We start from the raw sequence: 23,443 nt of genomic DNA, 5'->3' as shown, positions 1-23,443 counted from the left end.
TCTGTGGAAAGATGTCGTTTGGGCTGAGACCTGGAAGAAAAGGAGGATCCATCCAGGTAAACAGCTGGAGAAGAGTAGTCCAGGCAGAGAAAACAGCAAGTGCAAAGGCCCTGGGGCAGGAAAGAGCTTGGTGTGTCAAAAAAGAGACTAGTGGGGCTAAAGCAAGAGGAGCAGTAAGAACGAGGTTGAACAGGCAGATCACACAGAGTCTTGTGTGGCACAGTAAGGAGTTTTAATGTCATCCCAGTGTACTGGGAAGCCATGAAATGTTCCCAGGAGGGCAGTCATGTGATCTAATTTGCATGTTTACAAGTTCCCTCTGGCTGATTCCTGAAATGTGAAGAATGTGCGGGGGCGGGGGAGGGGGTGCAAGAGTGAAAACGGGGAGACCAGTAAGGAGGCCACTCAGATGAGCCAGGTGGGCCAACTGGTGCCTGCCCTTGGATGTCAGGGTCAAGGTGGAAGGGTGAAGAGAGGTGAGAAATGCCTTCTGGGAGTGGGACTAGTAAGATTTGCTGACAGGTCAGCTGGAAGGAACAAGGACAGGAAAAGTTAAAGGAGGATTCCTAATTATGAAGCCTGGCTGACTCGGCATCTACGGTCCCACTCACACAGACAAAGTCTGGGGCACAAGCCGAGTTGGGAGAAGTCTGAATGAGTTTGTGAAAACTCTACCCGCTGCACAACGTCTACAATTGTTTCCAGGTCCATTGCCCCTGCTCCAAGGGCCTTTGTACTTGGATCCCTGAGACCTGCTGGCCAGGTTCCACCAGGGGATTAGCCGCTTCCTGACCTGAGGCCGCAGGGAACCGACCCCACTCCATGGAGATTTTCCCCATCTCTGACCAAATAAATAGAATCCATGCCGCCTTCTTAACTCCTACCTCTCTTAGAGGCTGAGCCGTGATGCCCACAGAACTACTTCAGCCCCTGGAAAGGGGGCACGCTATAAATGGTTTCCTTCGCTGTCTCCTGAGTTAACTAATAGTTGTGTACACGGGAGATAGTTATCTTACTCCAAAGGCTTTGTCTCTGAAAAAACCAATCTGTGGGGACAGTATCTGAAATGACAGCATTTATCTGACTGCCCAGGTCACCGATTCCTCCCCAGGGATCATTAGCTGACTTGGGGGCACTGGCATTCACGCTCCTTAGGAATGACACTCGGATTGCAAAGCCTGAAACCCATCTACTTGGCAATTTGTGGTGGCTGCTGTTCAACCATTTACAAAACGGTCTTTCTTGGCCTCGGAAATTATTGTTTTTTAAACAAATGCTGCCATTCCAAACCTTCTCTGCCTACATCACAGAAGCAAGTCAGGGACCCAGTGCCATCCGAGAGTGAACTGTTCTCAGTAACATGCCAACCGTTATGTGCCACCCAAGTCCCCCTTCAGGGATGAAGGACTTGCCACGGCCACAGGGGGTGCGCCCCCCCCCCCCAACCCCCCAAGAACAGCCTTGATGGAATAGAGTCCAGGTCATGCTCCCTTCCCGGGGCAGCCCACATTCAAGGACAGGCTGACATGAGGGTATAAAGGCCTGCAACTCGGGGCAATCCTGAAGGGCCATTCCAGCTGCAGAAGTCACCGGTGTCCCTGGGATTGGCTCACAGCCCAAAAGTATCCTCGGTCCCACTTCCCTCTTTCTCCTTTCCCAAGAGGCCTCCCTAACAAGGGCCCTTAGCAATGACCTTGTCACAGAGGCTGCTTCGCAGGGAACCCACTGGCCTGTCTCCACTGTGTGATGCACGGGGCAGGCCCCAGGAAGACGGAGCTGGATCCTGCGGTTGGACCGAGCACGGGCTCTGGTGTAGCAGAGAGAGGCCTGCTTGGAGCACCTCACTCCCCTCCTGCAGCACCCAGTGCTTCTGGCAAAGCTCCCACTGGGGCCATCTTCTCTGGAGGCCCAGGCCCTCGCTCCGCAGTCACGCCCAGGCCTCTGGCGCTCCCTCCTTCTCCTCTTAGGCTCACTTTTGATCTCTCTTCTTAATCTGTGGCCTCCCCTGATCATAAAGTCCATTGAGATCACAGGGAACCGTAAGGGCTGTTCAATGGTGTTATGGGCGAGGTCTGTCCCCCCAAACAGGCTGTAAAGACCAACGCCAGAGACGTAAGTGTCCCGTGCCTAGCCCAGCGCAGGGCACAGATGGTAACATCAGTGGCATCACTGACAGTGATCCGTACACAGGAAGTGGGGCGTGTGCTCACGCCAAGTGCCAAATAAATGGGGCAAAGTGTCGTGAAAACTGGGAGAAGGACAAGATGGAAGAAACCCCAGAGAAATCATAAGAACAACTTTTATAATAACTAACTCACCAGGGACAAGGGAGATTTCATTTCTAGGGAAAATTTTGTTCTTAGTATCACCTCTACTCTGTCTTCTTAAGAGCTTCATTCTCCAGCTCACCATCCCTCTCTCCTCCCATTTGGGGTCCTGACTGTGCTGATTAACAACTCTGGAGAGAAAAAAGAATCGAATCTCAAATCTTAAGGCTCCGGCAAAGGGTCTGTTTGGGGAGTCAGCCAAAACTGATGGCTTCATGGCAGACTGGGGCTCTCTGTGACTTTTCATCTCGCTGAATTACTCCCTTGCCTCCAACCCTTACTAGCTGCCTCTGCCATTAGGATCAAGCCCCATTTTTCTCCCTTGCACTGAAGGCTTCCAGCTCACATAGATACCTCCCTACTCTCACTCCCTACAGCACCATCTATCTTCAAGACACATTTTAGAATGTAAGGACACTTGTTATTTCTGTCCTCTAGTTGGGTTCTGTTTAGGTCTCCTTTCTTCATGGAGGTGAGGACCTGAAGGACAAGCATCTTCTGTCTGGAAGGCAATATGGTGGGAAAGAGCATAAGCGTTAAAGTTGGAGGGTTTGAATCTCAGCTTCACTGCTTACTTACCAGGATACGTGGTTCAAGCTACTTAGCCTTCCCAAGCCTCGGTTTCCTGATCTGGAAAATGGGGATAATAGGACCTTCTTCATAAGGTAGATGTGATTCAATGAGTGAATGTGTGTAAAACACTGAGCACAGTGGCCAGTAATGAACAGATGCTTGGTGAAATACTATTAAATACTATTTTTCTCCTTTCATAGTTTTCAAGGGCCCTGTTTCCTAGCAAAGCAAACGATAAAAAGGCTACTTGGCTCAAAAGAAATACAAATAAGGTCAAATACTTATTAGGTTGATAGTTACCTAATTACATGGGTAATCTCTCCAAAGATGGAAGAGAAGATAGATGGTTTGATGGGGCTGGACATTGATGGATTTCTTTCTTTCTGTATGTTCTTATAATACTAGAGGCCCGGTGCATGAAATTCGTGCACGGGTAGGGTCCCTTGGCCTGGCTGGCGATCAGGGCCAATCAGGTTCCCCGCCTCCCCACCTCCTCCTTCCTTCGCTCCCTCAGCGCCCCACTGCCAGTCACCCGCCATGTGCCACGCCACACCCTGGTGATCAGCGCACATCATAGCGAGCGATCAAACTCCCGTTCTCCCGGTCAAACTCCCGAGGGGACACTTTGCATATTAGCCTTTTATATAGAGAGATTCTTTGTGCTGTAATATTTTTAATAACTAAGAGTACACAACGATCTGCATATTGAACTGTGTAGCCTCGCTTCTTCCCTAGGAGCATACAGCAGACAGGCAATGTCGATAAGCCAGAGTGATCCAGTGAGTGCAGGTATCTCGGGTCCTGGGCCACAGGGAGGGGCAAGTTCAACAGGCAGGCTTCAGGCCAGACTTTCTAAAGAGGGACCTGTGCATCTGTATATTATTAGTCAGTTCCTCGGGTAATTATATGCTCCTGAAAGTTTGAGAAATTCTAGAAAGAACCCCAGATTTGGAATCAGAAGATGCAAGTTTTAGTCTTAGCTCTGCAACCATCTTTTAGCAAATCATGTGTCCTCCTGGGTCCTATTTTGCTTTTCTACTCTAATGCTTCCAGCCGGGTGATCGTGCAGGCCCCTTCGGAAAGGAGAAGGGGTCATGCACATTCCCCACGGGAACCCCTGCCAAAAGGGAAACGTTGGCCGGAGAGCCTGGGCTCCTGAGGATAACTAAATAATCTTTGGGACAAATAAATATTCAGCAAGTGATCAGGCCTCAGCAAAAGTGAAGCGCATGACTACTGTTGCCAACCCAAATAAAGAGGCTGCACCGCCTGCATTTCCTTGGGAGAGTCAACACCCCAGTTCTGGTTGTGGCCGGCCACTGTGCAGCACAGTCCAGCGTCCCTGCTCAGCCAAGCTCCCCAGGGTCTGGCCCGAGGTTGTGCCTCTGTCACCAACAATGCAGCCAGAAAGGACAGCAGAGGGGCAGGGGAGAGGCAGGTCAGTCTGGTTCTCAGCTTTGGTAAAAGGATGAAGTGGTTAAAAATAACCCCCAGCCCTACCTGGTTTTGCTCAGTGGACAGAGCGTCAGCCTGCGGACTGAAGAGTCCCGGGTTCAATTCTGGTGAAAAGCACATGCCCGGGTTGCGGACTCAATCCCCAGTAGGGGGTGTGCAAGAGGCAGCCAATCAATTATTCTCTCTCATCGTTGATGTTTCTATCTCTCTCTACCTCTCCCTTCCTCTCTGAGATCAATAAAAATATATATATTTTTAAAAATAAAATAAAAATAACGTCTAAAGGTTTCCCTGAGTATGAGTATGTCATGGCCCCGGGGCACGAAGGGTTCCTGAGAACACACAGGAAGTCAGGGGCACTCATCAAGGACAATTGAGATTTGCTCATCTCATTGGGCCAGTCAAGGATTCTAGGCCCAGTTTAATGTAAACACCTGAATTTTGATGAGGCAGTTCATGTGCTGGGGAAATATCATAATGACTCACAGAAAAATAAATCGTGGCTGGTCATTTCACTTTTCTGATGGAGGGTCAGACATCCGAATTGCAGACTGGTTAGTATATAATACAGGATCTCCTACACCTCCAGCTAGGAATCTCTGGCTGCATCATGTTAATCTAGGCTTATAGAAATTTGAGTCTTCACAACAGATCCTTCAAATAATTCTTTATTTTGCAGGCGGGGGGGCGGGGGGGCAGGGGTGTGGCCAGGCAGATCAGAAACATCATGATACATGAAGGGTGATGAGAGAACTGAGCATGTTAAGACTACAGATGGAGCCCGGCCAGCATGGATCAATGGTTCAGCATCAACCTATGAACCAGGAGGTCACGGTTCAATTCCAGGTCAGGGCACATGCCCGGGTTGCAGGCTCTATCCCCAGTAGGGGGCAGGCAGGAGGTAGCCAATCAATGATTCTCTCTCATCATTGATGTTTCTATCTCTCCCTCTTCCTTCCTCTCTGAAATCAATAAAAATATTTTTAAAAAAATACAGGTGGAAGTGAGTTGGCTTCAAATATTGGAAAGATTGCCGTGAAAAGAGGGATCAAATTGATGTGGGGTTGATCTGGGGGGTTAAAAAAGGGCTGTCAGATACATACATACACATTACAGAGGACATGGGGCATGTTTGAGAAGGAACAATGACCATTTGTCAAGGACGATATGAAGAAGTCTGGCATTGGATAATCTCTGAGCATCACTTCAGTGCGATGACTTTAGGATTCTATGAACAAGGAAAGTTACAGAGCTAGAAAACATGGATGAGGAGAGGTTAAAGGTCTATGGTTTCCGAGTTGGAGTCAACATAACAGGAATGTTCTAGAGAGGATTTTAAATCCTAAGATGAGTGAGTGAATCAGAAATGCTGTCCATTTCTCCCATTTGACTCTTGGTATAGCAACCAACTGAGCCACAAGGACAGCTGCAGTCAGCGGTCCCCACGCCTCGCAGCTCCGGGATCAGACAGTTCAGCAAAACAACTTCATCGGCTGTGACGGAGTTTGTAACGGGACCCCCATACGAGGAACTCCTGAGTGAAACCAACTGGAGTGTGTGAAGGGCTTAACAAGCTGGAATAAGCAGGAGTCTAAAATCAAAGGCAGTTTAATCCCTGGAAAGTCAAGTTTGACAGAAAGTAATATCATGGGGTTTTTCCACAGGCTTATCCTGCTCTTTAACGGTTTAAAGTGCTTTAACCCCTGTACTTTATTTCCTGCCATGCACAGCATTAAAAAATGGAATCATTTTTCTCCTTGAGTTAAAAGGCAGAAGTTGTTTTCTCTGTGAGAGAAAAAAGAGAGGTCTTCAATCTTGCCTCTGAAATGACAGAAACTACCTATTTGTTGTGTGTAAGTTGTTCTACCCAGCACAGGCTAACTCTAGTGTGCCTCATTCGAGAGAACCTGCAAAAACCTAAGCGCCAAGAGAGAACCCACTGGTAATTATTCACTTTATTAAAGGGTCCTCCACGTGGTACAATTCATAGAAACACCAAGCCTTAGAGCTGACACCTTAGAGATGAGGTTATGGTGGGGACAATCATTATCATTTATTTTACGCGCCATTTATGCCAGACTCGCCAATATGAGCCCTCTCAGCTATATCATCTCATTTAAGCCGCAAGACAATCCCAAGAGGTAAATGATAGCAGCAGTCTTTTATAGAAGAGGAAACAATATTTTATGATGAGGCTCGGAGAAGGTCAGTACTCGGCCGGAGGCCTCACAGAGGGCAAGCAGCTGAGCTGGGCTTTAAATCCAGGCGGTCTGACTCCACACCCTGCTCCGTCCACTACACACCACAGTATCCAGGCACTTTCAGACTTCCTTTTTAGCTGTAACAGCCCTCTTCCTTTTTCTTCCCACACAACCAATAAAAATAGCGGCGCTGTGACTAGGTAAGAAGAGTTCAGGGCCAACCATTAGCCCCTGAAATGACCCGGAGGAACCCTAAGGATCCTTGGAACCCAGTTTGTAAGCCAGCAGTCTAGTCCAAAGCCCTCATCTTACTAAAAGTAAACTAAGCCAAGGGAAGTAATGTAACTGGCTCAAGCTCACTTAATAGGTTGTAGCTAGTTGTGAATATGAACCTAGGTGAGGTTCCCACCCACACACACACACACACACACACACACACACACACACCCGCTAGGCATCTTGAAAGAGTTGGGAACCTCAGCTAAACACTTCAGGTAGCATCTGGCCTGCAATGTGCTTAAAACCATCCAAAGCTTATTCCTACGTGTCTATTCTTTTGACGGATTATGACCGAACGTGGGCAACCTTGTATCCTTGAATCTAAATTATCATTCTTCCTTCCAAACTTATATAAAAATACACACTTGTGGCTGAGATTACTGGTTGTCACCCCAGTTATGTTCTCCCCTTCTGTCATAGGAACATCACTTTTAATTGGACACGAGGACACCCAAGGGAAGACTATATTTCCCAGCCATCTGTGGACAGTGGGATGTGCACGGAATTGATGTGTGCAAATTCAGGGTCAGACCCTTTAAAAAAAGAGCATTGCCTGGCTGGTGTGGCTCATTGGTTGAGCGTCACCCCATAAACAAGAGGTCACTGGTTTGATTCCTGGTCAGGGCACATGCCCAGGTTTCAGGCTCGGTCCCCAATAGGAGGAGTACAGGAGGCAGCTTATTGATGTTTCTTTCTCATTGATGTTTCTATCTCTCTATCCCTCTCCCTTCCTCTCTCAAAATCAATTTTTAAAAACCTTTTAAAAATTAGGAGCATCCCCTGCTTATAACCTTTTCCCTTCCTTCTGGCTGAAATACAGATATGATGAGAACCATCTTGAGCCATTCAGATGAAGGCAACATCTTAGGAAAGGGGAGCAACAAGATAGAGGGAGCCTGGGTCATTGACTGAGGAGCTGCCATAACTTCATGGGGAGGAGCTGCCATAACTTCATGAACTACTTATGCCTGCAAGGTTATAAGAGAAGGAAATAAACTTCTATATTGATTAAGCCATTAATATTTGGGGCAGCAACCACTACCTTAGACTCAGGCAAGAAGAGCATGGGCATGGAGCCCCATTTCAGAAAGCCCTGGGTTTGTTGACCAAAGAACCAGCTCTGGGGCAGTCGACTCTCCCAAACCAGTTTTAAGTGTGATAGGGAAAACAAAACCTAACTACAGGCTAGAGAGGGCTTATAGCCTCGGAGGTCAATCCAGAAACACTGCCACCCAGGGGCTGAACCACAAACTGACTCTTCTGTAAACACAAATAAAGGCAGTCTGGAGAAAAAAAAACCAAAACAAAAAAACCCTGGGTTTGTTTTCTTTCTCTCTCTCTCTCTCTCTCTCTCTCTCTCTCTCTCTCTCTCTCTTTCTCTCTCACACACACACACAAATTATATTTATTTATTTAGTTAGTTAGTTAATCCTCACCAGAGGATATTTTTCCATTGATTTTTAGGGAGAGTGGAAGAAAGAGGGACAGAGAGAAATACTGATGTGAGAGAAACACATAGATTGGTTGCCTACTGCATGTGCCCCAACCAGGGCCTGGGCCAGGGAGGAGCCTGCAACCAAGGTATGTGCCCTTGACTGGAATCAAACCCAGGACCCTTTGGTCCACAGGCCGATGCTCTATCCGCTGAGCCAAACCAGCTAGGGTGTCACACACACAATCATGAAAGAACACTTGTCCTTAAAGAGCATGTGCCAGTCACTCAGGACCCAGGGCTGAGCACCAACACAGTGGACCAGTACCTTGAACGGTGCCTAACATCATTTAAGCGCCAGGGAAACATTTTTTCATCTCAAAACAAAAGGCCACTGTGTCCAAGTGTTGTGAAAGATTGGGGACTTTGCCATTGGCAGGATCAGGGGCAGATGCAGCTACAGAGCGAGGGAGAACCTGAGCAGCGCCAGCACTTGCGTATTAACTCATCAAATCCTTCCTCTCAGATGGCATCAGTGCAGCAGATTTCTGCATCATGAGGAAGTATTCTTTCCCAGAGGGCGAATACCCTTTCTTTTCTGCTTCTCTTCACCTTCCAATCCATGGTTCCAGAAGCACCACCGGATTAGTGTGGTATTCGCAGGAGTTGCATAGGGAAGTGGAGAGAGAGTTTGCAATATTAAACAATTCACAGAATGCTTAAATTTACACACATCTGCCCTAGCCAGTTTGGCTCAGTGGACAGAATGTTGGCCTGCGGACTGAAGGGTCCCAGGTTCGAATCCGGCCAAGGGCACATGCCCAGATTGCAGGCTCGATCCCCAGTAGGGGGCATGCAGGAGGCAGCCAATCAATGATTCTCTCTCATCATTGATGATTCTATCTCTTTCCTCCTCTCCCTGCCTCTCTGAAATCAATAAAGAAATATATATATAAAAAAAGATTTACACACATCTATGTAGGTCTAGAGGTAATATATGTGAAATGTAATCCTGATTCTTTACATTAGAAACTAGATGGACTTGCAGTTAGATGGACTTTAAGAGCTACAATTACAAACAGTCTTATTTTATCATAACAGTGTTTATTAAGATTTGGGGCTAAATGTTCAAGAAGTTAAATATCAATTAAGCCTTAGTTAAATCGTTTAAATTTAAAATGTTGTCTATAGTCGTAGCTGGTCACATAGTGTCCACATATGTAAAAAATCCGCCAAGCTGTGTGTTTAAGATTCATGAGCTTTACTTTAGGAAACATACTCCAACCTTCACAAACCTAAATTAAAGGGAGAGGAGGAGAGGCGTGTGCCCGAGGGCTCTGCGTAAAGAGCGCAGCCCGGGCCTGCACGAGGATCCCGTATTCTCATCCAGGGAAAGTGATGCCAGCGCTGTGCTCACCTGGAAGGGTCCAGCATCAGTCCTCCTCATCTGGGTAACGCAGTGTCCCCCGTCTCACGGTGTGGACAGGTGCCGCAGGAAGAATGCTGCCTTTCCTCTGGGCCACTGATCCTTTCAGTAGACCTTGCAGATTAGGTGCTGCTCATCCTCCCAGCTGGCAGAGGGGTGTGCATCCTCCCTGGGCCAACATCTGCAGGCCACCCTCTGGCCCGGGCCTAGATCAGGAGCTCAGTGTCGCCTCCCAGCCGAAGTCCCCGCTGCTCACTCACCGGGCGCAGGTACAGTGCTCCGAGGGCGTGTCTTGGTTGCAGACTTTCTGCAGCTGCCAACAAGTAACTGTTCTGGGTGTTCTCTCGACATCTCCACGTTCATTTATAAAACGTAGGAAGTTGCACATGATTGGCTCACTGGGGGGAGGTGAGGCAGAGGACAACTGAACATCAGAGGTGCCGGAGATGGCAGAATAGCTAGCTTCTCTCAAGCACATGTGTTGTTGGAGAAACTGTGTTTCTAAATCGTCCACGGGAGATTGATAAGAAACCACGCCTCTTGAAAACCTCCTACTTGGAGCACACGGAGTTCTCTCCCTTCTCTGAATTCAAACTGGGAAGCACAGGTAGAAAGAGAAACAAAACTGCTTATGTCGTTCTTATTCTTGATTAGGGAAAGGCATCATTTTAAAGAGAGAAAATGCCCATGACACTAAATAAAGAAATTTGATTAAGTGGGGCTTTAAGTGGGAACGATGGAATGATGCAATGGATAGTATCTTCAGTGGCAGCTCTTCAGAAGTCACAGGAGCTCATTAGGTGGCGTCTCAGGACTGGGTCCCATAGAGTTAGGCCATTGCAGCACAAGGCTGGCCAGTTATCTGCAAAACCATCAAAGATGACAGCCATAGCTTGCTTGTTCGGGGCTTGTCCAGGCCAGGAAGGGGAGTAACTCAATTTCCCCAGACGGCTCCAGAATATAAGTGATTTCTTCTCTTCAAGGGGCAGGGCTGGGAGTGGGAAGATGACAGCATGCCTCGGAGATGACCGATGGAAACTTACAGACACGCGGCCCAGAGCGATGCCTGAGCTCTGCCCGGTTCCAAAGCGGTCATCGCCCTGTGTCTGCCTGAACCCCCCACCGGATTCGTCGTCCGGCTGTTTCCATCTACCTCCTCCAGTGCTCAGACCAGCACTTTCCCGGGAGCAGGCCTCTGCCTCCCACCCTGCTGACAGGGCCCCTGCGGGTCACGTCCAAACAGCACGCAGGGCCGAGAGCGGTGATCAAAGAGGCGAAGAGATACAAGAAAAATAATCCCAAGACCTGAACCCAAGGCGGGATGCACAGAGGTGAGGGGCTCAGATTCAGAATGGGAAGACCTGGGCTCCGGTCCAGTTCCAACCCTGAACCGCCTGTGAGGTTGTGGGCAAGCTCTCTCGCTCCCTGCACTTCCTCTCCTGCCGCTGGAAGGGGTGTAATCCCAGAGCTCCGGGCCCAAGGTTCCGGGAGGGATTATTGAAGCCAAGTTGGCAAAGGCCTCCACATCGCCCGGCACAGAGGAGGTGTTCAGCAAGCGTGTCCTGCCATGATGAGGACTAAGAGCGCTTTGCACGCACAGATGACACCGTGTCACCCAGCAGGGGGGTTGTGCTCCAGGAGGAAACAACCTCAGCATCTCAGTGGCCCAGGAGGGCCCGCTAACATCTTACTCGCCGGTGTCCCCCTGGGTCCCACACTGCCAGAGGCTCCACTGCCACATGTGCCTCCGGTCACGCACACCACGGTCAGAGCCTCTGTCCCAAAGGGCCGTGGTCCAGGGGTCAGCACACCACCCACTGCGGCCGGCCGCCTGCTTTGCTCTGTGCAGTCTTAGTGCAACACGCTGCTCCTTCGCGCCTCGTCTGTGGCGGCTTCCACGCCAGGTGAGCAGTGAGCGATGGCAGGAGAGCCGGCAGGGCCTTGAACTGAAAGTTCTTGCGATCTAGACCCCGAAGAAACAGCCCCTGCACTGGGCTTAGCAAGTCACCACTCACACCTAACCTTGACAGAGACAGGAAAAGGCAATCCTGCCATGTTCCCGGCAGGCAGGGAAGGAGAAATATGTGGGGGCAGCACTGAGATGACCCCGGGGCCAGGCTCCCCATAGGGCACATTTTCACCAGCTCCCTCCAGGGCAGGCCTGGCTTTGCATGGAAGCTGATGGCCCCAGGCTCTTCTCCCCTGAGCACTGTTTCACTGGGTGGCATCCTGCTCGGGATCCTTGAACGGAACCCTAGTATATAAAACACGAAACTCCAACCCCTCTGCTTGGCACTCCAGACCCTAACGAGCTGCCCCTTTTACCGATCCTGTAATATTTCCCCCATGACCCCTTTGCCAGAATCCTTCTGCTTCTATCTGTCTAATCCCCTTTAAAAAAAAAACCTCTGAGGAACATAAATCCAGAACTCCTTGTCTCTCGGGATGCCTTACAGAGCATTGGGGCTAAGCAATAAACTGCTCACACCTCTTCCCCTGGGAGATCATGACCCAGCCACCCTTGACCTTTCCCTCTGACTGCCATTCACCTGAAGTTCAGGGAGACCTGGAAGGGCTGGACCAGGCTGAAGCCATGGACAGTCTGCCACGTTCCCGGGGGAAGCAGAGCAGCAGCCACATCCGCTGAGAGAGGACCAGAGGGCCAGGTCCTCCCAGGAGAGCCAGGAGAGCTTCCTGCTGGGGGAGGGGGGGGGGGCGGCGCAGCTCCAGGCTGCTGGGCCTCCTCTCCACCTCCTGAGAGGATGGCAGCTCAGCTGCCAGCAGATATCCCCAACCAAAACAACCTCAGGCTTGTACTGAATAGCTAAGATCAGCAATCACACTGCCCAGTTAGCAGTGACCCTGAAAAAGCCCCGAGTAAGGACACATCAGCCATGAGAGCAGGGGCCCAGTGGGAGGGGACATCATGCTGCTGTCATGTTTTGTTCTGGCCCCCAGAGCAGAGGGCAGAATTTCATCAGGGCCCCATCCAAAGAGATCCATATATTTGCCCCTGGCATTCTCTCCACGCAGCCCCTGCTGCCTCCTGGGAGCCCCTTCTTGGTGATTTTCTCACCAAGGCTGGGCTGGTCCCGGGGGAAGGAGATGTCACCTGGTGCTCACTTCGTGGTGAAAAGCCTGGCCTTGGAGGCAGACAGATCTGGGTTTCAACTTCAGCTCCTTCTCTAGTTAGCTGTGTGTCTTTGAATAAGTCACTTAACCTCTCTGAGCATAGATCTTATTAGATGAAGTATCTACCTGGTAGGGTTGACAGCATCTGCACTGAAGTGCTGATGTGTGCACAGTACCTGGTCCACATAAGAGCTTACTAAATGGCAGTGGCTACGGCAGTAACATCAGGCTGTGGTTCCCATCCTCCTCCTTAATGGGGAAACATCTGCAGGAATTTACGGCTCTGTCTCTTGCTAGACCATCTGTCACAGACTTTCAAAGTCCATTGCCCGTTGACTAAGTATGTATCACTGTGACAGATGCAAATCAAAATCCAGGCTGGCCCATGCACGACTCCCAAAGCCCCCCCACTCCAGGCCACTCTGCCCTCATGATTGGCGGCTGCTGACAAGCCGAGGCAAACTTGAGTACATACCCGGTGACAGTCTTTGCCACAGCAGAATATTCCACAGGCCTTTCCCTAAAATGTACCTGCTCCCAACTTAGCAAAACGAACAGCGGCTACGGCCTTCCCGGGCAAAACAAGAAGCAGACGTTAAAAACAGAGGCTGGGAAAGGGCCGCTTTATGGACAGGGAGCCGTCTCTTCCTCGGCCCGTTATCCTCAGGCTCGGAGTGTGCTCACGTGTCTGTCAAAGTCCTTCGGCTCCAACAGGAGTCGTTTGGGAGCTGTTCCTGAGGGTGCAAGCGAGCTTGCGCCTCATGGCTTACGGGGTGTTTGACAAACGTTTACTTCTGCCACCATGTGAAGCGATGCCGCATTTATCCAGTACGATCTGGCGACCAAGGATGTTCAATCCATTACCATTACCTTAACAAATGACAGAAGGACAATTTATCACTTTCGGCATCGCAACCTCAGCATCGCACCCGAACACTCACCACTTTGTTGGAAGTTCTGAAGCTTATCACATACTTTCCCGCCTCATTAAACAAAGCATGCTGGGAGTCTCTTCATCGTCTCCCATAACTCGGGGCCATTATTACAAACAGGCATCAGAACAGTGTCACTAATCAAAAACCACGGAGGGGCCGGGCTATTGTGTCTTCTTTTCCTACTCAAATGGCCCCAGAACTTAGACGTTCTCTTGACTGATTTTTATACTTCTGTGGCTTCCTTCACTATCAGCAGCTTTGAGTATGCCTGCCACAGATTCCTGTTAATGTGGTGTTCTAATCTCCTGCGAAGCAGGAAAGCAAATCACACTTACTAGAGCTCCGTGTCAACCAGAGCAAATAAACTCCAAGGAAGGGCCGAAGAGGCTCTTTTATGAGTAAAAATTAAGGAAAGCACCAGTTTGAACAGCTTAAGGTTCAAAGCTAAGAGAGAGAGAGAGAGAGAGAGAGAGAGAGGAAGAACACTTATTGGTGCTCACACGATGCTGGGCCATGTTCGAGGGCATTTGCTGGTACAGTCATAGCTCCTGCAAGAACCCCAGGAATGGGGGTGGCGGGGGAGCAAGAGGCTGAGGCAGGACACTGGCAGAAACTGGCTCGTGGTTGCCTAGCACGAAGGTGCCCTCTCTGAGGTGGTTGCAGGGGGAGAGGAGACGTGGGCATCCCTTAACCGAGTGCCTTAGTTGCTAAGAAGTCCCTAATGCAGCCTTTTCACTCTGTGGAGCTGAGGGGAGACAGGAAATGAAAGCCCATTGAGCTGGCACAGCTGGGGGGTGTCTGATGACTCCCTGTCCTGGTCAGCATCACCTTGAGACCTGAGGGACCAGGGTGGGGATTGAGCCCGCTGACTCCGCCTACAGGGGGGCTGACCACTCTGCTTTCTGGCCAAATTGTCTGCCAAGTTCTCCTGGCAACTACTGGCAGCCTCTGGGTTAGCTGAGGACTAGCACCCTACCTGCTACCTCCCTGCCAGGTGTACGACAGGATTGAAGCAAGTCTTAGATGAGAGCTGGCTAACTGTTTAATGTTCATTTAATGTTCAACACAGTCACACAGCCACCAACAGCTCCCGTAGCTCAGGGAAGTCCTCATCTTGCCCCTCGGACACCCCAGCCAGCACCTTTCTTCTGTCTGGACACAGGACCCCCAGGGCGCCCACCACCTGGGCTTGCAGATTCTCCTACCTCCTTCGCGCAGGAAGTGTGACCTGGACAATCTTCCTAACCAACCACTGGCCGCCACTCATTACACAGTGAGACGTCACTTCTCACATGCCTCGTGCAAATTCATCCTCGGGTGCAGGCGCAAGGATACCCGCAAGGCTGAGTAACTATCTCTGGAATGTTGGTTCCGGATGGGGCTGTATCGATACCAAGCACTTCCCCTGGGGTGTGAAGTGGAGTTAAGTTGTGTCTACACGCCTGCTGCAACTTTTATATGGGAATATTTTAAAGTAAATGATCACACAGGCTCCCTGGGCACGAGGCTCCGGGCAGGACTGACCATTCTGATACAAAGACAGGGAGTGGGGGACCCCCCAATACGAAAACTTAGAAGAGGCAGAGTTCAAACATGGGTTCAGGGAATTTTAAGTTCTGCTAGGTGGGTTTCAGGCTATTGGATAGACCTTGGGGGGAGGTGGAGAGCAGAGATGGGGGGAGTTATGATCAATAAGTTAAACAGTTGTCTTTTGTCTTCACACAGAGTTATCGGGACCCATATAAGGTGCTAATGTGCATGGTGACTGTGGGGAGGTAGGCAGCATTTTTCAAATGACTTAATCTTATTTTCTACAGAGCACCTTAAGGCACTCTATTCTGAGAAAGATAATTGAAGAAACACAGTATTTAAAAATATCCTATATAATAAAAGCCCAATATGCAAATTGACCAAATGGCAGAACGACTGGTTGCTATGATGAGCACTAACCATCAGGGGACAGACACTCAACACAGAAGCTGCCCCCAGCCCACAGGCCCCGACATGTAGTGGTGGTGGGGGTGGGGCTGGCGAGCGGGTGGTGCCAGGCCAGCCAAGGTGGATGCCAGCAAGGGCCCCTGATCGCCCCGCCGGTCGCCCTACAGATCAGCCCTGAAAGCTGGCCAGGACCAGGGACCCTACCCGTGCATGAATTTCATGCACTGGGCCTCCAGCAGGGGTATAAAGCTGGAGCACACCAATTGGGAAATATGGTGCTGTTGGCTGGAAAGAAAAAATATATTTTCTTGATACCAAATTGACGGGTCTTTTCCTCAGGATGGAGGGAAAACCAACCGAAGCGTCCCTGGAACCGGAGAGCAGTTCCCCATAAACCCCTCACAAAGCGTGACTGGGGGAGACAACAGGGAGAGGAGGAGGGTGTAGACCAGGGGTGGGCAAACTTTTTGACTCGAGGGCCACAATGGGTTCTTAAACTGGACCGGAGGGCCGGAACAAAAGCATGGATGGAGTGTTTGTGTGAACTAATATAAATTCAAAGTAAACATCATTACATAAAAGGGTACGGTCTTTTTTTTTTTAGTTTTATTCATTTCAAACGGGCCGGATCCGGCCCGAGGGCCGTAGTTTGCCCACGGCTGGTGTAGAATGTGCCCGGTGATCAGGCAAATGATGGGGGAAAGGTGAGCAACCATGTTCCTGGCTTTGACTTCCTATAGGTGTCAGCATGCAGAATCCTGATACAAAATAAAATCATCCCACGTTAATGTCATAAAGCAGCAAACAGGATCTCTGAGAGGCAGTGAGGGGTGAGGGGGCTCAAGGGCGGACTCCAGCAGCAAAGGGGCTCGTCCTGTTCTGAAGACACAGGCAGGCTGGGGCAGAGGCTAACATGTGTCAGGGAGGACAGCTCAGAGCACACCTACCCATATGAGGACGCCCAGGAGAGGGGGAAGAGGAGGGGCGCAGCAGTGGGAGGGTGGGAGGAATTGAGGCTTCTGGGGAAGAGTTGCATGTGTTTCAGAGAAGGCAACAATCTAGACGGTTTTGTGACCCCAGCTCCATTCATGCTATTGGCACACTAGACCAATCTACTACGCCCCAACTTTTTATTTTATACCCTGCAACCATGAACAGTACCAACGTTTAAAGTAACATTTAATGAATGCATTTATGAAAAAGGGATAGATAGGAATGAAAACTATATATTCTTTAAATTTTTCTAACTGCTATAAAATTGCTTTCCAAATTAAAGTGAACTAGTGCTTTTTATTCCGTTTTAATTTCTTTTTCCAAAGAGGTCCTTTGGCACTAAAGCCAATTTAAAAATTTTTATGACAATTCTGTATCATTCAAGATGCCTTTGGCTGCAAGTACCCAGACACTGACCTGAAACTGGCTTACACAGTAAGTACATTTATTGCTTCTCAAAAGTGGATGCCACAGCCATTTCCCTGTCTTCCTGCTCCGGGTGGAGGTGGGAGCTCCTGCAGCTCGGATCTGCACAGCGACAAAAGACAGTGTCCATGGGCAGAGGGACCACCTCGCCTCTCTCTGTTGTTTTGCTTAAGATGAAGGGAACTTTTCTCAGAAACACCCAGCCAGGCCCTCTCAGATGGGCTATTTGGGGTTCTGTGCACATTCCTAAGTTGATCATAAACAAGGACGAGTGCTCTTAAGCCAACGAGATCCAGCCCTACAGGTAACTGGGCCGGGGGGGGGGGGGGGGGGGGTCGGGTCAATTTCTCCTGAGATACCTGGTAGAGGAGGGGAAGAAGGTGTCTGAATAAATTGGGATTCTGTTCATAGAAGGAAAGATGCAAATGGATGTGAGATAGACAATCAACAACATCAACTGCAAGTGCCACAAGCTAATCACTATGGGCGACAAAACTGTAAGCCAGACTATTCTCCCCCCAAAAAAACAGTGTGTTTGGGGGAAAGCATATAAATGGAAAGTCATTATGACATGCAAGGCAGTGTCTGTGAAGCAACAAATACAATGCATTCCACTGGACTGAATCCAAGACAGATTCATCTTAAGCCAAATTCTGTTCTATTGGAAACCAAGGCTTAAGGACACTGGAGGTTTTTGAGAAGGCAGGCATTACCTAATTATGTATTATAATCAGCTTTGCACTCCTTAGAGAAATGCGTTCCAATTAGAGGTTGCAATATAATAAATAGATTAAAATCCGAGGCTATTTTTAACCAACGTATTCTTTGAAATGACTTAGGATAATGCTCCACAGGATGATGCTCCACAGGAAAGCAGAAAATACAAAGTAAAGTATCTGTGGAAAGTTACTCATGTGGAGGCTCTGTAGATAAGCTCTTTAGAAACACATCCATCGATAATAGACTTCACTGATACCTCATATAAATCTCAGCTTAGAAGTGAAGACTGATGGGTTTTTTAGAAAAACCGTTCTATTTACAGATGAGTGAAAGTGAGAATTAGTGAGATTCTGCTATAAGGTTTAATTAGGATTAATTAGCTAATGTTCTCAAAGCCCGGAGCGAGGATGATATGCGGTACACAGTTGGATTGTCCTGTAGTAAAGAAGCTGAATATTAATTCTGTTTGAGAAAGATTCATCCAAATAAGATATGTAGATACTCTGCTCAGGAGGTGAAGCTTAGGGTGTGCTAGACATAGTGGAAAAATCTGGAAAATACCTTCTTAACCAAGTGATCAAGGCTAACATCATCAATGATGTCTGTGGATGTCAGGTACCCACTGAGAGGATGTAATGAGAAGGCACCTCACCTCTGTGGTGTTCTTTCTAAAAACGCATAACCCACCCTACCCGGTTTGGCTCAGTGGATAAAGCATTGGTCCGAGGACAGAGGGGTCCCAGGTTCGATTCTGATCAAGGGCACATACCTTGGTTACAGGCTCAATCCCCAACCCTGGTCGGGGTGCATGCAAGAGACAACCAATCGATGTGTCTCTCTCACATCGATGTTTCTCCCTCTCCCCCTCCCTTCCACTCTCTCTAAAAATCAATGGAAAAATATCCTTGGGTGAGTATTAACAAAAACAAAAAAACCCATAACCCCAGTCTGATCATGAGAAAAACATCGGGCAAGCCCAGATCGGGGGACATGCTACAGGATAGTAGACTGCCAAGGTCATGACAAAAAAAGGAAAGCAAGAAACTGTCGCAGACCACAGGAGGCTGGGGAGACATGGCCCCTAAATATGATGCTATGCCCAGGACTGAATCCTGGAACAGAAAACAGGGCATTAAGTAAAATCCAAATAAAGTGTGTTGCCTCTTTTTTTTTTTTTTTTTAAGAGTCAGTTTAAAGCATGAATTATGAAGATAAAGGTGTGTGGCTATTTTTAGAACAAAAGTCATCCATAAATTGAGAACACAATATCAAGTTAGGACTTCAAAAGACACAATAATTAGTTGATTTTTTTTTTTTTTTTTTGTCTCATCTTAGAGATTCATGAAAGGATTCTTTCCTGTCTGGGCCACTGCTCTCTAGAAAAGAAAAGAAACTCGGGAATGAATTACTTGATGTGTAAAAAAGCAGAGACCGGACAAATCAAGAGACCCTAGTAAGATGACCATAGTGTTGGTGAGTGAGTAGAACAGGAGGGCACACTTTGGGTGGGATTCTTCACCTGAAGTCGGTGATGTGGCCACGTTGTAAATTCCTGGAGAGCAGGAGCTATTTCTTACTCGTTTTTATAACCTTCTCAGTGCTTGGCGCGCAGTAGATGTTTAATGTTAAAGTCAGTTAACTCAATTTAGGAGATCAAGTTTCAAGGTCCAACATTTCTCAGGGGGTGTTAGCCAGGAGGGGAGGGGCCGTGAGGATGAATGACTCCAGGTAAATTTCGAATTCAGAGGGACTGAAAAGTGGTTTTATGGCCCCAAACCCCACTAGGGTTTTTTGTTCAACCAGTTCAGCTTCTTCAAGGACGTCGTAGCGATGGCTTTAACTAGCAGTTCGCTCTGATGTCCCACCACTTTTATACATTTTCAGAGCTCTGACTACATATCTCATTTAACATTATCAATAATCTTGAGGCAGAGAAACAGCATTAATCTAAATTCTCAGGTGAGGACTTCACAGCCCAAAGAAGTGGAAAGTTACTCATGCTAAGACTCTGTAGATAAGCTCTTTACAAACATACCTATTTATCTATATATATAAAAGGCTAGTATGCAAAGTGTCCCCTTGAAAGTTCGTCCAGGAGACCAGGAGTTTATCACTCGCTATGATGTGCGCTGACCACCAGGGGGCGGCGCAGAATGAAGGAAGGCTCCAGCCAGCAGTCAAAAGGAAGGCCCCGGCCAGCAGCCAGAAGGGCCCAATCAGCCCTGATTACTGGCCAGGCCTAGGGACCCTACCTGTGCACAAATTTCGTGCACCGGGCCTCTAGTCCATAGATAATAGGCTTCATTGATAACCTCCAATGTCTATTCAGAGTTGGACATAGATGGAGTCCCTGGGAAAACCTAGGTATGCCTTCTCAAACAAGCATATGTATTAAGCTTTAGATATCCTCTTCATTGTTCTTTAACAGTTAGGTAGAATTTACACAGATCTCAAGTATTTAACATAATGAGTTTTTAGGACTATGTCCACCTATATAAGCATCACCCCAAACAAGATACAGAACATGTCTGTTGCCTCAGAACGTTTTCTCATGCCCTCCTTCCAGTCAATTCCCATTCACTCCTGGCAAAGGCAACCACTGTCCTCATTCCTATCAGCATATGTTAGTTTTGTCTGTACTTGAACTTCATATAAATAGAATTGCTTAGGAAGTATTCTTTTTTCCTGGCTTTTTTTCACTCACTATTATGTTTTTGAGATTCTGTTGCATGTATCAGTATTTCATTCCTTTTTATTGCTGAGTATTATTCCATCTTCCACGAACACAACATAATGTACTTATCCAGCCCTGGTTGATGGAGTTGATTCCAGTTTGGGACTACAGTGGGGCCTTGACTTACGAGTGTCCCGACTAATGAGTTTTTCGAGATACAAGCCGTCTCTCGGCCGATTTTTTGCTTTAGGTTGCGAGCTAAAACTTGGGTTACGAGCCAGCTTCAGATACCCCACTGCTAGTTGGCACAGCGAACGTCACAGTGAATGCCACAACATCAGCCCAGCATCACGTGTCTCACTCGTTCACTTTTTGATTTGGCATACGAGTAATTTGAGTTACGAGCTCCGTCACAGAATGAATTAAACTCGTAAGTCAAGGCCCCACTGTATTATGAATAAAGCTGCTATGAACATTCTCATATGAGTCCTTTTTATGGGCATACTAGAGGTCCTGTGCATGAAATTCATGCACTTGGGGGGAAGGGGGAGTCCCTCAGCCCAGCCTGTGCCCTCTCGCAGTCTGGGAGCCCTTGAGAGATGTCCAATTGCCAACTTAGGCCAGCAGGCCTAAGCCATCAGTCGGACATCCTTAGTGTGGCTGCAGAGGCGGGAGAGGCTTCTGCCACTGTTGCTGCACTTGACAGCCATGAGCCTGGCTTCTGGCTCAGTGGCGCTCCCCCCGTGGGAGCACACTGACAACCAGGGTGCAGTTTCTGCATTTAGCATCTGCCCCCTGGTGGTCAGTGCGCATCATAGTGACTGGTCATTCTACCATCAGGCCAAACCAGCTCTCCAACATCCCCTGAGGGGTCCTGGATTGCGAGAGGGCGCAGGCCAGGCCAAGGGACCCCACCAGTGCACACTCTGGGCCGGGGAGGAATGCAGGAGGTTGGCCAGCTAGGGAGGGACTGCAGGAGGGCTCCAGGGCATGTCCAGCCCATCTCACTCAGTCTCGATCGGCCGGACCCCAGCAGCAAGCTCACCTACCGGTTGAGCGTCTACCCCTGGTGGTTAGTGTACATCATAGCGACTGGTCAACCGATTGACTGTCTGCCCTCTGATGGTCAATGCACATAATGGTGAGCAGTTGAGCAGCCTTAGCATATCATTAGCATATTATGTTTTCATTGGTTGAACAGCCTACCAGATGACCAGACACTTAGCATATTAGGCTTTTATTATATAGGATGTTTTCCCTTCTCTTGTATAAGGATCTAAGAGTGAAATAGCTGGGTCAGATGTATGCTTAACTTCATAAGAATTGCCACACACTTCTCCAAGGTGGTTGTATCATTTTACACTTCACCAGTACTGTATGAGCATCCCAGTAATTCCATATTTTTGCCAACATTTGGTATTGTCAGTCTTTCTGATTTTAGCTATTCTAGCAATTGTGAAAAGTATCTCACTGTGGTTTTAATTTGTATTTCCCTTATGACAAATGATGTAAATCCCTTACTGGAAATTTATACATCTTTTTGCCCATGTTTCTTATTGGGTTGTTTGTCTTTTAATATTGGTTTGTGGGAGTTCTTTATTACATTCCAAGTCTTACTGAATTCTGCGTAACAAATATTTTCTCCCAGTCTGTAGATTGCCTACTCATTTTCTTCATCAACAGTGTCTCCTCATGAATACAAAGATCTGATTTTGATAAAGTCAAAAGTATTCTTTTTGTGCTTTTTTGGTTAATGCTTTTTGTGTCCTAATCTCTGACTAATCCCAAATCTCCTGTGTTTTCTTTTTGAAGTTTTGTGTTTGGCTTTCACATTAAGTCTATGATGGGATTCAAATTAGTTTTGATGTTACAACAAAGCTGAGGTCGAGGGTTATCTTATATGCAAACAGATAGCCACTTTTTCCAGCACCATCTGTTTAAAAGCCTTTGTTGTTGAACTGACTTCACATCTCTATCAAAAAGCAATTAATTGTACATATGCGGGTCTATTTCTAGATTCAGTTCTGTTTCATTGATCTATTTGTCTATCTTTATGCTGGTATCATACTATGTTTGTTCCTGTAGCTTAAAGTAGGTATTGAAATCAAATAGTATGAGTCCTCCAACTTGGTTTTCATTTTCAGTATTGTTTTTGCTATTTTACAACCTGTAAAGCTTCATATAATTTTCAGATCACGTTGTCAATTTCTTCAAATTAACATGCTAAGGTTTTGATTGAGATTTATGAATGTACAGGTCAATTGGGAGGGAATGAATATAGTTGTCATTGTGGCTAGTTACAGTTACAAGAATCATAGTTAACCTTTCTGGAGCTCACACTATGATTCTTGCCCTTTGCTCATCTTTACAATGACCCAAGGAGCTTAGAATTAGTCCCATTACACCAATGCAGGACCCTCTGCTCAAAAGACTGATAAAGTATCTGCTCAGGAATATACAGCTAATAAGTAAAGAGGCTGAGATTTCAATCCAGGTGGGTTTGACCTTAAATCTCAGGTGCTTCTCACCAGGCTATCTGAAATTGACATACAACCAGAAGAAGCACCAGAAACCTAGAAATCATGCCACGTGAGAAATTTGTGAGAGAACTAAAGATGGCCATCCCGCAGAAGAGAAGATGATAGGAAGACATGACAGTTTGTCTGAAAATGCTTGATGAATCATCATGTGAAGGGCACTGGGGTAGAAATTGCAAGAGGCCAATTTTGATGCAAAGTAAGAGAAAAACAATAATTACTAGAGATGTCTTAACAGAGAGGCAGCAACACCGGTGAGTAGTGCACAGACTGCGGAGTCAGACTGCCTGGGTTCCAATCCCATCCCTGTCGCTTACTAGCTGTGTGGCCTTGAGCAAGTCACTTAACTTCTCTGTGTCTCAACTTCTTCATCTGTAAAATAGGGATAAAGGTCG

General features: G+C 47.8%; 1 protein-coding gene across 4 annotated transcripts in view; it reads right to left on the bottom strand.

Annotated features, from left to right (window-relative positions):
- Positions 1-23,443, bottom strand: part of MAPK4 (mitogen-activated protein kinase 4) — a 125,424-nt gene that overhangs the window by 81,648 nt on the left and 20,333 nt on the right. The window contains exon 1 of one of the 4 annotated variants that reach the window (XM_070421162.1): positions 12,952-13,161. The exons of the other annotated variants lie outside the window; for them this stretch is intronic. The gene's annotated coding sequence lies outside the window, so the exon portion shown is untranslated. Of the gene's footprint in view, positions 1-12,951; positions 13,162-23,443 lie in introns of those variants that run through there. 4 annotated transcript variants of the gene reach the window in all.

This window comes from Myotis yumanensis, unplaced genomic scaffold, assembly GCF_028538775.1.
Source record: "Myotis yumanensis isolate MYYU_CA2020_CCGP unplaced genomic scaffold, mMyoYum1.0.hap1 SCAF_7, whole genome shotgun sequence".
NCBI classification, from domain to species: domain Eukaryota; kingdom Metazoa; phylum Chordata; class Mammalia; order Chiroptera; family Vespertilionidae; genus Myotis; species Myotis yumanensis.
The sequence above is the reverse complement of the archived record's forward strand: the minus strand, read 5'-3'. Positions and strand labels throughout refer to the sequence as shown.